At 43.0% G+C, this 12,261-nt stretch overlaps 1 protein-coding gene across 5 annotated transcripts in view; it reads left to right on the top strand.

The window, feature by feature from the left end:
- The window catches only part of LOC133651717 (KN motif and ankyrin repeat domain-containing protein 2-like), a 62,580-nt gene that overhangs the window by 15,202 nt on the left and 35,117 nt on the right, over positions 1-12,261 (top strand). The gene's annotated exons all lie outside the window — the stretch shown is intronic.

The following is a 12,261-nucleotide window of genomic DNA, read 5'->3' as shown; positions in this document are numbered from 1 at the left end:
TAAAAGTTTAAACAATGGTATTTAAAAGTTTGCAAATTTAACTTTAAAAATAATACCTGTTTGAGTCAGTTGAATTTGAACCTTTTTGTAAATACCTGTACATATATTGTTTTTCCATTGTTAACACTTGTGTTCGAAGGTTAACAACCTGATTGAATGAAGATCAACAGAAAAGAAACCAACAAAGCCAAAAAGTTGGATAAATAAAGTTGATCAATTGGAAATCCGAGTTGTCCTGGTGTCCTTTACGGAGTCAATAAGTGGAACTTGACAATGTTGAACATACTAGACAACTTGTCTTTTAGTAGTAAGTAAACAAACAAAGACTCCTAATTAGTCGTATGCAGTAACATATTGTGTCATTTATACACCTATTATTTTGTACACATTATGAGGGACAAAATTAGTTATTAATCTACTTGTTCATTTACTGTTAATATCTGCTTATTTTCTCTTTTAACATGTTCTATCTACACTTCTGTTCAAATGTAATAATCACTTATTCTTCTCTTCTTTGATACTTGACATTAGTTGTGGATGATACCACACATTTAGGTATGGATGTGATACCAAGTAGTTACAGGATCATACATTGGTCATATTCAAAGTCCTCATGTGTCCAGGGACATATTTACTGACTTTATTAACATAATATACATTTAAAAAAAAGATTTTGTGACAATAAAAAATATCGATGTAATCATAGTAGTATCGACACCTACTCAGTGGCCTAGTGGTTAGAGTGTCCGCGCTGAGATGGGTAGGTTGTGAGTTCAAACCCCGGCCGAGTCATACCAACGACTATAAAAATGGGAGCCATTACCTCCCTGCTTGGCACTCAGCATCAAGGCTTGAGTTGGGGGTTAAATCACCAAAAATGATTCCCGGGGCGTGGCCACTGCTGCTGCCCACTGCTCCTCTCACCTCCCAGGGGGTGATCAAGGGTGATGTGTCAAATGCAGAGAATAATTTCGCCACACCTAGTGTGTGTGTGACAATCATGGGTACTTGAACTTTACTTTAGATACACTATTGTACTTGGTATCATTACAGTGGATGTCAGGTGTAGATCCACCCATGGCGTTTGTTTACATTGTGACGGTGGTGAGCTATTGTATCCTCCTACGCTGTGTAGTGAAGCATGTTTAGCTATTCCTCGTCCTGCAGTGATAATGATACTTGTAAGAAACTGACTTTATTTGTGGCCATGGAGACCAGGATTAGTGATTTAGAAGTAGCTAAAACACTGTGGATGGATGTTAGCCATGTGTTAAAGCAGCTCTTCCTGAGGGTGAAAATTCCCGGATTTCAAAGAATTCCCAGTTTTCAGGGACATTTTCCCCATTCGGAATGAATGATCCTTTTCTTAAACTTCCACAATCCACACCTTTGTCAACCTATTTAAACTATTCCAACACCAACACATTCCACTCATCAATCCAACACTTTCTCAAGTTACAAACCAAATTCCATTTCTCCTGGAAATTCAAACTCTTCAACATCCAAACCATTCCAACATTGAAAGTATTCTTCCATTCATACTACATTCTGTCAGCATTTCACTTCAACTTCAGCATTGGTGCATACACACGCAATTCCAAAATGTGGCAATAAGCTACTTTGCAACACAGGGTAAGAATACACTTCCAGGTCAAAGGTGACTAGGACACACGCTTTTTTTTTTTGCACATGTGTACTAGGTCGCGTTGTGCCGGCGGGTGGAGGGGGTCTTAAACGACCATTGTGTGTGTGTGTGCGCGTGTGTGTGTGTGTGTGCGTGTGTGTGTGTGTGTGCGTGTGTGTGTGTGTGTGTGTGTGTGTGTGTGTGTGTGTGTGTGTGTGTGTGTGTGTGTGTGTGTGTGTGTGTGTGTGTGTGTGTGTGTGTGTGTGTGTGTGTGTGTGTGTGTGTGTGGATAAGGTTAGGTGGGATATACCCTGGATAACCTTAGTGTAGAAGGGGCCTAAGCTTTGTCCTTAAATGTACAGTATGTACCGTAATTTCCGGACTATAAGCCGCTACTTTTTCCCCTCGTTCTGGTCCCTGCGGCTTATACAAGGGTGCGGCTTATTTACGGCCTGTTCTTCTCCGACACCGACGAAGAGGATTTCGGTGGTTTTAGTATGCAGGAGGAAGACGATGACACAATGATTAAAGACTGACTTTTCATATACCGGTAGGCTGGTTATTTTGATAACGTACAGGCGAGCACTTTGTATTACTTTGCACCGTTGTATTATTTGTACTCTGCACGAATGCTGTTCGCCATGTCAAAGATGTGAATGTTTGATTGAATGATTGAAAGATTTATTGTTAATAAATGGGACGCTTTGCATTCCCAAACAGTCATCTCTGTCCCGACAATCCCCTCCGTGGTAGCAGGAACCCCTATATACTACGCTAATTACACATCAAAACCCTGCGGCTTATAGTCGGGTGCGGCTTATATATGGAGCAATCTGTATTTTCCCCTAAATTTAGCTGGTGCGGCTTATAGTCAGGTGCGGCTTATAGTCCGGAAATTACGGTATGTTTAGCATTTTTTACAAATTCAAAATATATCCAAATGGTTCCCACATACTTTAACTTTTTATTATGCGGCCCGTGTTGGAAAAAGTTGCGACCTTTCTGTAGTATTAACATATTTTCCTAACATTTTTGTATGCTTGTCCCCCTCACTTATGATTTCAAAAACAAGTACGTTATCCATCAATTTGTGTGTAAACAATGGAGATCCATAGGGAATTGTGCAATAACTTAATGAGGCGTTTATAATTCTTATATATTCACTGTAACATGTGTGCTCTGAGAGCAGCCAGAATTGCAATGTGGCCCTCAATGAAAGCAGAGTTAGAGCTGGCATAAACGGTACCCGCCTTAGAATTCATTTGCCATCTCTTGTTTGGTGCACACCAGAGTCCAAATGGTCGCGTTCCCACTTGACCAAATGAACCCGACGAGCATAGCAGAGCCACCAGAAGCAAACATACTGAAACAAGTGTGAAGACACATTCATACTAGAAGACCAGACGGGAAGGTTTCAACTTGGAACATCCAGAACACACCCATCTTGGTGCTTTCCAAGGACCGCTCCCAGACTGATGTCTTAGTAACTAGAGACCACATCATTCGCCTCGCCTCGCTAGTTTTGGAAGCGGTTCCCGAGCCGACTGTCCCGTTGAGGTACTTCTGGAGAGAGTTTAAACAAATAGAGCGTAGTCAGATACTGTGTACACATGCTGAAGGAATGTACAGTCCTTCTAGTAAATCACCTTGAACATGCGCTCTAATCTGGATGAAGAAGAAATCCCAATAATCCCGCTAGATCTCTCTAAATACAATAATCTAGTCTCAAACATGCCAGAGTAGTGTTTTTCCTCTGTCATTGGGGTGTTTTTACGCAGATATCCCACAAAATAGCCGCATAAGAGCAGGTCTGGTGTTCATCAGAACGTAGTGACGTGTGCACTTTGATGCAGTAATCTGAGAATCAGATGTGTGATGTAGACTGTGGCAACATCCTGACTGACATACTGTATGTCCATTACTGTACTTTAAGATAGGGCTGAAAACTCCATCGTGATATAAGTGTTTTATATTGGTCCATATTTGTTGATGGGGTTCTACTTTATAGCGCTTTTCTACCTTTAAGGTACTCAAAGCGCTTTGACACTATTTCCACATTCACACACTGATGGCGGGAGCTGCCATGAAAGGCTAACCACGACCCATCAGGAGCAAGGGTGAAGTGTCTTGCTCAAGGACACAACGGATGTGACGAGGTTGGTAGAAGGTGGGGATCGAACCAGGAACCCTCAGGTTGCTGGCACAGCCACTCTCCCAACTGCGCCACGCCGTCCCCAATTTGTTGATATTTTTGGACATTGAAACCGTGTAGGACTGACTTGGTAGGATATGTAGAGCGAGCAGTGGACATAGTGAGAGAGATCAGAAAGCATAAGAACAAGTATACAGGACTGTCTCAGAAAATTAGAATGTTGTGATAAAGTTCTTTTATTTTCTGTAATGCAACTAAAAACATGAAAATGTCATACATTCTGGATTCATTACACATCAACAGAAATATTGCAAGCCTTTTATTATTTTAATATTGCTGATTATGGCATACAGCTTAAGAAAACTCAAAAATCCCATCTCAAAAAATTAGAATATTTCCTCAGACCAAGTAAAAAATAAAGATTTATAACAGCAAAACAAAATCAAACATTTGAAAATGTCAATGAATGCACTCAGTACTTGGTTGGGAATCCTTTTGCACGGATGACTGCATCAATGCGGCTTGGCATGGAGCCAATCAGCCTGTGGCATTGCTGAGGTGTTATGGATGCTTCAATAGCAGCCTTTAGCTCATTTGCATTATTGTCTTTCAGCTTCTTCTTCACAATACCCCACAACTTCTCTATGGGGTTCAGGTCAGGGGAGTTGGCGGGCCAATGGAGGACAGTAATGCCATGGTCAGTACACCAGTTACTGCTGGTTTTGCCACTGTGGGCAGGTGGCAGATCATGCTGGAAAATGAAATCATCATCTCCATAGAGCTTTTCAACAGATACAGATACAATAGCCGTATTCCCATGGTCAAGCCACTCCTGAACTCAAGACAACGGAAGAAGCGTCTGACTTGGGTTATGGAAAAGAAGCACTGGACAGTTGCAGAGTGGTCCAGAGTCCTGTTTTCAGACCATTTGGGGACCAAGGGACGGCGTGGCGAAGTTGGTAGGGTGGCCGTGCCAGCAATCGGAGGGTTCCTGGTTCGATTCCCACCTTCTACCAACCTAGTCACGTCCGTTGTGTCCTTGAGCAAGACACTTCACCCTTGCTCCTGATGGCTGCTGGTTAGCGCCTTGCATGGCAGCTCCCGCCATCAGTGTGTGAATGGGTGAATGTGGAACTACTGTCAAAGCGCTTTGAGTACCTTGAAGGTAGAAAAGCGCTATACAAGTATAACCCATTTATCATTATTATTATTACTGTCCTCCATTGGCCTTCCAACTCCCCTGACCTGAACCCCATAGAGAATATGTGGGGTATTGTGAAGAAGAAGCTGAAAGACAATAATGCAAATGAGCTAAAGGCTGCTATTGAAGCATCCATAACACCTCAGCAATGCCACAGGCTGATTGCCTCCATGCCACCTCAGCAATGCCACAGGCTGATTGCCTCCATGCCACCTCAGCAATGCCACAGGCTGATTGGCTCCATGCCACCTCAGCAATGCCACAGGCTGATTGGCTCCATGCCACGCCGCATTGGTGCAGTCATCCGTGCAAAAGGATTCCCAACCAAGTACTGAGTGCATTCATTGACATTTTCAAATGTTTGATTTTGTTTTGCTGTTATAAATCTTTATTTTTTACTTGGTCTGAGGAAATATTCTAATTTTTTGAGATAGGATTTTTGAGTTTTCTTAAGCTGTATGCCATAATCAGCAATATTAAAATAATAAAAGGCTTGCAATATTTCTGTTGATGTGTAATGAATCCAGAATGTATGATATTTTCATGTTTTTAGTTGCATTACAGAAAATAAAGAACTTTATCACAATATTCTAATTTTCTGAGACAGTCCTGTATACATTTGATTGTTTACAATCCGGGGAGGTGGGATGTGAGTTGTAGTTGCCTGGAGGTGTTCTTGTAGTGCGGTTTTGAAGGAGGATAGAGATGCCCTTTCTTTTCCACCTGTTGGGAGTGCATTCCATATTGATGTGGCGTAGAAGGAGAATGACTTAAGACCTTCTGTCAGATGGGAATGTGGGTTTAACGTGGTTAGTGGAGCTCCCCCTGGTGTTGTGGTTATGGCGGTCATTTACGTTCTGGTCAGTTTAAAAGGGAAGAACCCAACTGGATAGCATCTGAGAGATCATGTCTGGCCCGAGATGACTTCCTGTGCTCTGGCATCCAAGAGTTTTGAAGGCCCGTGAAGCTTTGAGCAACCATCTTCCTTTGTCTTCCTCCACTGACGACCCCTCAATCTGCCCCCTCATCATTCTTAATCCCCCATCTCCACTAAGAAAGCATTTGCTCCCAAATACCACCCCACTTTTTTTGAGGGGTGGGGGGGGGGCATATTTTTGCCTCTCGGCCCCGCCCTTGCTCAGTTTCCTGTCTTAGGCCATGCCTCTAGAGGTAATGTGAGCTACTCCCCTCCCTTTGGCCCGGACTAGACTTAGTCAGCACCTCCGACCCGCCACGCTTTAATGCAAGGAGCAGGGTTTTTTCCAAAAGGGCCGAGTCGCGACGGCGATGTCCTATTGGCTGAAGCGTCCCTCTGAGAAAGCGGCCTGTGTGCATCATGACATCATCAGACACAATCCACGGCTTTTGTCCCTCAGTTTGAAGGCGCTGTGAGGGGCCGCTTGTTGGACATTTTGCAGACATCATCATGCACGGAGAGCGAGGACTGAATGAAGGCATGTGTGGCGGAGGCTGACAAAGACGTGATGTAGAAACCCTCTTAAGATCCTCGTGGCCCCGAGGGAAATGTCTTCTGACCATAAATGAGCTTCACTCAGGAAGATAAAGTGGCTGCTTCTCATGCTTTTGTCCGCATATTTTTAGACGGGGAATGTACAAATGATGGTCACGCCTCTGCCAAACACATTTGAAATGACATATTGACTTCTATTTGTGATCTTCCTCATGTCTGCGAGTAAATCCTGAGCTCTGCAACTCTTTGACTTTCCATGTCTTTTCTTATTCCTCCTTTCCTGTTACTCGCTCCTCTGGGGAATCCAAAGATGGAGCTCCCTTTCCTGTTAGCGCTTCCTCGCATGGGACCGTGACATATTAGCGGCAATTAGCTGGCACATGTGATTACAAATGTTGAGACTGGAGTCCTGCTGGTTGCAGCTGAGTAGTGCACCTCACACTTCTTCAAGACAAAGTCGGGATGTGGAAATAAACTGCCATGAAATCCTTGACGGTTAGTGTTGTCATGTCAAGTTGTGTTTATCGTAAAACCGTGATTGATTAGCACTGACAGTGTTGATGCTCATTACCTGGATACACAGCTAGTGCACTAATCGCTAGCTAGCCTAAATGCTAACATGTATACAAGATTCATTAAAAATCAGTCTAAATGCTGTCTGAGCAACTAAAAACAAACTTGGTTGAAAGATTTCAATGTGTAGAAGTATTTTTTGAGCACAATCAACAATACCATCCATCCATCTTCTTCCGCTTGTCTAAAGTGGGGTCGCGGGGGCAGCAGCCTAAGCAGGGAAGCCCAGACTTCCCTCTCCCCAGCCACTTTGTCCAGCTCTTCCTGGGGGATCCTGAGGTGTTCCCAGGCCAGCCGGGAGACATAGTCTCTCAAACGTGTCCTGGGTCTTCCCCGTGGCCTCCTACCAAGCAGAAGCGCCCTAAACACCTCCTGAGGGAGGCGTTCAGGGGGCATTCTGACCTAATGCCCGAACCACCTCATCTGGCTCCTCTGCAGGTGGAGGAGCAGCAGGTTTACTCTGAGCTCCTCTGGAATGACAGAGCATTCAACAATACCATGATAATAAATATGATAACTGTGATCATTTTGGTCACTTTTGTTGTATTTTTTTCACAAATAAGCTATTCTATAATATTTGAAATAGTTACATCCGTAATCCAGGGTCAGTGACACAAAGTTATGCAATTGTGTTCCTTATTATTACAGCAAACCTCAGACGAGATGGCTGATGTCGATATAAGCGATTGTCGACATCACCAAAAGTCAAACTAAAGCTTGTCTTTGCTTGCACATTGACTTGTGCCAGAGACATGAGGACAAAGTGCAATGACTTGTGCCAGAGACATGAGGACAATGTGCAATGACTTGTGCCAGAGACATGAGGACAAAGTGCAATGACTTGTGCCAGAGACATGAGGACAAAGTGCAATGACTTGTGCCAGAGACATGAGGACAATGTGCAATGACTTGTGCCAGAGACATGAGGACAAAGTGCAATGACTTGTGCCAGAGACATGAGGACAATGTGCAATGACTTGTGCCAGAGACATGAGGACAATGTGCAATGACTTGTGCCAGAGACATGAGGACAATGTGCATTGACTTGTGCCAGAGACATGAGGACAAAGTGCAATGACTTGTGCCAGAGACATGAGGACAATGTGCAATGACTTGTGCCAGAGACATGAGGACAATGTGCAATGACTTGTGCCAGAGACATGAGGACAATGTGCAATGACTTGTGCCAGAGACATGAGGACAATGTGCAATGGGAAAGCTTTTTTAGAGCTATGGTACTGTTTTCCTCCATTTGTGCTTATTTGTATTCTTCTGTTTACATACAATAATTCTATACCTAACTACAAAACCCAAAACCAGTGAATACACCACCATACCATCACAGATGCTGGCTTTTCAACTTTGCACCTAGAACAATCTGGATGGTTCTTTTCCTCTTTGGTCCGGAGGACACGACGTCCACAGTTTCCAAAAAACAATTTGAAATGTGGACTCGTCAGACCACAGAACACTTTTCCACTTTGCATCAGTCCATCTTAGATGAGCTCGGGCCCAGCGAAGCCGGCGGCGTTTCTGGGTGTTGTTGATAAATGGCTTTCGCTTTGCATAGTAGAGTTTTAACTTGCACTTACAGATGTAGCGACCAACTGTAGTTACTGACAGTGGTTTTCTGAAGTGTTCCTGAGCCCATGTGGTGATATCCTTTACACACTGATGTGGCTTTTTGATGCAGTAGCGCCTGAGGGATCCAAGGTGTGTAATATCATGGCTTACCTGCAGTGATTTCTCCACATTCTCTGAACCTTTTGATGATATTACGGAGCGTAGATGGTGAAATCCCTAAATTCCTTGTTGAGAAATGTTGTTGTTAAACAATTTGCTCAGGCATTTGTTGACAAAGTGGTGACCTTCGCCCCGTCCTTGTTTGTGAATGACTGAGCATTTCATGGAAGCTGCTTTTATACCCAATCATGGCACCCACCTGTTCCCAATGAGCCTGTTCACCTGTGGGATGTTCCAAATAAGTCTTTGATGAGCATTCCTCAACTTTATCACTCTTTTTGCCACTTGTGCCAGCTTTTTTGAAACATGTTGCAGTCCTCAAATTATAAATGAGCTAATATTTGCAAAAAATACCAAAGTTTCTCAGTGTGAACATGAAATATCTTGTCTTTGCAGTCTATTCAATTGAATATAAGTTGAAAGGGATTTGTTGTATTCTCTTTTTATTGACCATTTACACCTGGTAGGACTGGCGGGATTTGGTCGGTGCCAAAAAGTACTGACTTCGGTACACATGCCTAAACTATTGGCCTACGAGTTCAGTCCAAAAAACTTGTGAGACTCACATTTTTGCAGCAAATTCCTAAAAACACTAGAGTGCTGTCATAAAAATGATATTTGACGAGCTTTTCAAGCAGAAGGTTCTTAAACACCGCAAAGAGTTCCTTTAACTCTTCCAAAAAATAGACCAAAATCAAATGTCTGCTGTTTCTCCAGAATATACAAATTAAGACTAATAATGAAGGGAGAAGTCCGGCCCCCTGGTCTTGAACTTTCTGGAAATGTGGCCCCCAAAACCAAAGTAAAGTGTGGCGCTAGACTACAGTCAGCTGAAGTTCTGATAAACCCTTCATGATGTTTTTCCTGGTTCCATCCATTAAATGATGGTTTACACTCTCCTTTCCTGGGCTGGGAGGAAGTGACCGGGTTGTTACCGGGTCCCTGGGGAAATGTGAAGATGGTGCTTTCTTTCCTGTGAACGTCTCCTTCCGACGGACCTCCAACATCAGTGCCAATTAGCGCAGAAATGTCATCACAAATGTTTCGGGCAGATTCCCATAAAAAGAATCTTCGCCTAAAATATGGGCTGAAAAGCCGCAGCTGTGTTTGTGGATTTGCTGGAGCTGAAAAAGGCTTTGGCACGTCTGGAGATCTGTGAGTTTTCATCTCCAGATGGTGTGGGAGTCTCACTGAAGTATGTTCCGTCTGCACAAACAAGGGAGTGTAGCACCCTAAAAGCACCTCTCATTTATTTCTTCAAATATGGACTCCAGCTAGTTTTGTAGCTTTCGATACGTGTTTCCTGGGGATGAAGATAGCGTCACCCAGCATGTGGGTCCAGACAACACAATTTGCTTGTTTTTAAGGTGAACTTTCCTGCCAAACACTGATGTGCACACACCCACTGTCCCATGTCCACTTTCTATTAGAAGCAGCTGTGGACCCTGCATGAATGGCTCTTTGTGACGCGCACCACCCAAAGGCCACCCCCGCCCTCTGATGTGACACAATGAGCTCTGCAAAAACAACAACAGCCAGGCTTGTTATTATGATCCAAAGGTCACTCAAAAGTGTTTTAAAAGTCCAAAAGAAGGAGTACACAAGCAGGTCTTCCTGGAAATCTAAAGATCAGTGGACATTCTTATCTGCAACATGTATGCACTCCCTACTGAGCAAAGGAATGTAAAGCACCAAACTGTCAGATGCAACTAGGAATACAGTAAGTCTGGTTGTGTTTCTGCCTCATTCCTGTGACAATCCTGCATGTGACTGAAGTACAAAATACAAAAGCAGTGAAGTTGTCACGTTGTGTAAATGGTAAATAAAAAGAGAATACAACAAATCCTTTTCAACTTATATTCAATCAAATAGACTGCAAAGACAAGATATTTCATGTTCACACTGACAAACTAAATAATCATGAACTTGGAATGTAATGGCAGCAACACATTGCAAAGAAGGCATTTTTACCAGTGTGTTACATGGCCTTTCCTTTTAACAACACTCAGTAAAGGTTTGGGAAGTGAGGAGACACATTTTTGAAGTTGAATTCTTTCCCATTCTTGCTTGATGTACAGCTTAAGTTGTTCAACAGTCTCTCTTCTCATATTTTAAACGCCACACATTTTCAATGTCTGGACTACAGGCAGGCCAGTCTAGTACCCACACTCTTTTACTACGCTGTTGTAACACGTGACTTGTCATTGTCTTGCTGTAATAAGCAGGGGCGTCCATGGTAACGTTGCTTGGATGGCAACATATGTTGCTCCAAAAGCTGTATGTACCTTTCAGCATTAATGGTGCCTTCACAGATGTGTAAGTTACCCATGTCTTGACCACTAATACAGTGGTCCCCAACCACCGGGCTGTCCGTGGATCAATTGGTAACGGGCCGCACAAGAAATTTAAAAAAAAAATAAAAAAAATGTTTTTTAATTAAATCCACATAAAAAACACAAGATACACTTACAATTAGTGCACCAAGCCAAAAAACCTCCCTCCCCCATTTACACTCATTCACACAAAAGGGTTGTTTCTTTCTGTTATTAATATTCTGGTTCCTACATTATATATCAATATATATCAATACAGACTGCAGGGATACAGTCCGTAAGCACACATGATTGTATTTTTTCATGATTAAAAAAATAAATAAATAAATAAAATACCGCCCCCGGTCCGTGGGACATATTTTCAAGCCTTGACCGGTCCGCAGTTACAAAAAGGTTGGGGACCACTGCACTAATACACCACCATACCATCACACATGCTGCCTTTTACACCTTGACCCTAGAACAGTCCAAATGGTTATTTTCCTCTTTGGTCCACAGTTTCCAAAAACAATTTGAAATGTGGACTCGTCAGACCACAGAACACTTTTCCACTTTGCATCAGTCCATCTTAGATGAGCTCGGGCCCAGCAAAACCAGCGGCATTTCTGGGTGTTGTTGATAAATGGCTTTGGCTTTGCATAGTAGAGTTTTAACTTGCACTTACAGATGTAGCGACCAACTGTAGTTACTGACAGTGGTTTTCTGAAGTGTTCCTGAGCCCATGTGGTGATAGCCTTTACACACTGATGTGGCTTTTTGATGCAGTACAGCCTGAGGGATCCAAGGTGTGTAATATCATGGCTTACCTGCAGTGATTTCTCCACATTCTCTGAACCTTTTGATGATATTACGGAGCGTAGATGGTGAAATCCCTAAATTCCTGGTTGAGAAATGTTGTTGTTCAACAATTTGCTCAGGCATTTGTTGACAAAGTGGTGACCCTCGCCCCGTCCTTGTTTGTGAATGACTGAGCATTTCATGGAAGCTGCTTTTATACCCAATCATGGCACCCACCTGTTCCCAATTAGCCTGTTCACCTGTGGGATGTTCCAAATAAGTCTTTGATGAGCATTCCTCAACTTTATCACTCTTTTTTGCCACTTGTGCCAACCCTTTTCAGGTGACTTACGTGGCTATGACGTCACGTGACTTACGTTGCTATGA

This window comes from Entelurus aequoreus, linkage group LG06 (genome assembly GCF_033978785.1).
Source record: "Entelurus aequoreus isolate RoL-2023_Sb linkage group LG06, RoL_Eaeq_v1.1, whole genome shotgun sequence".
Lineage (NCBI taxonomy): Eukaryota > Metazoa > Chordata > Actinopteri > Syngnathiformes > Syngnathidae > Entelurus > Entelurus aequoreus.
This window is presented reverse-complemented; position numbering and strand designations above follow the sequence as displayed.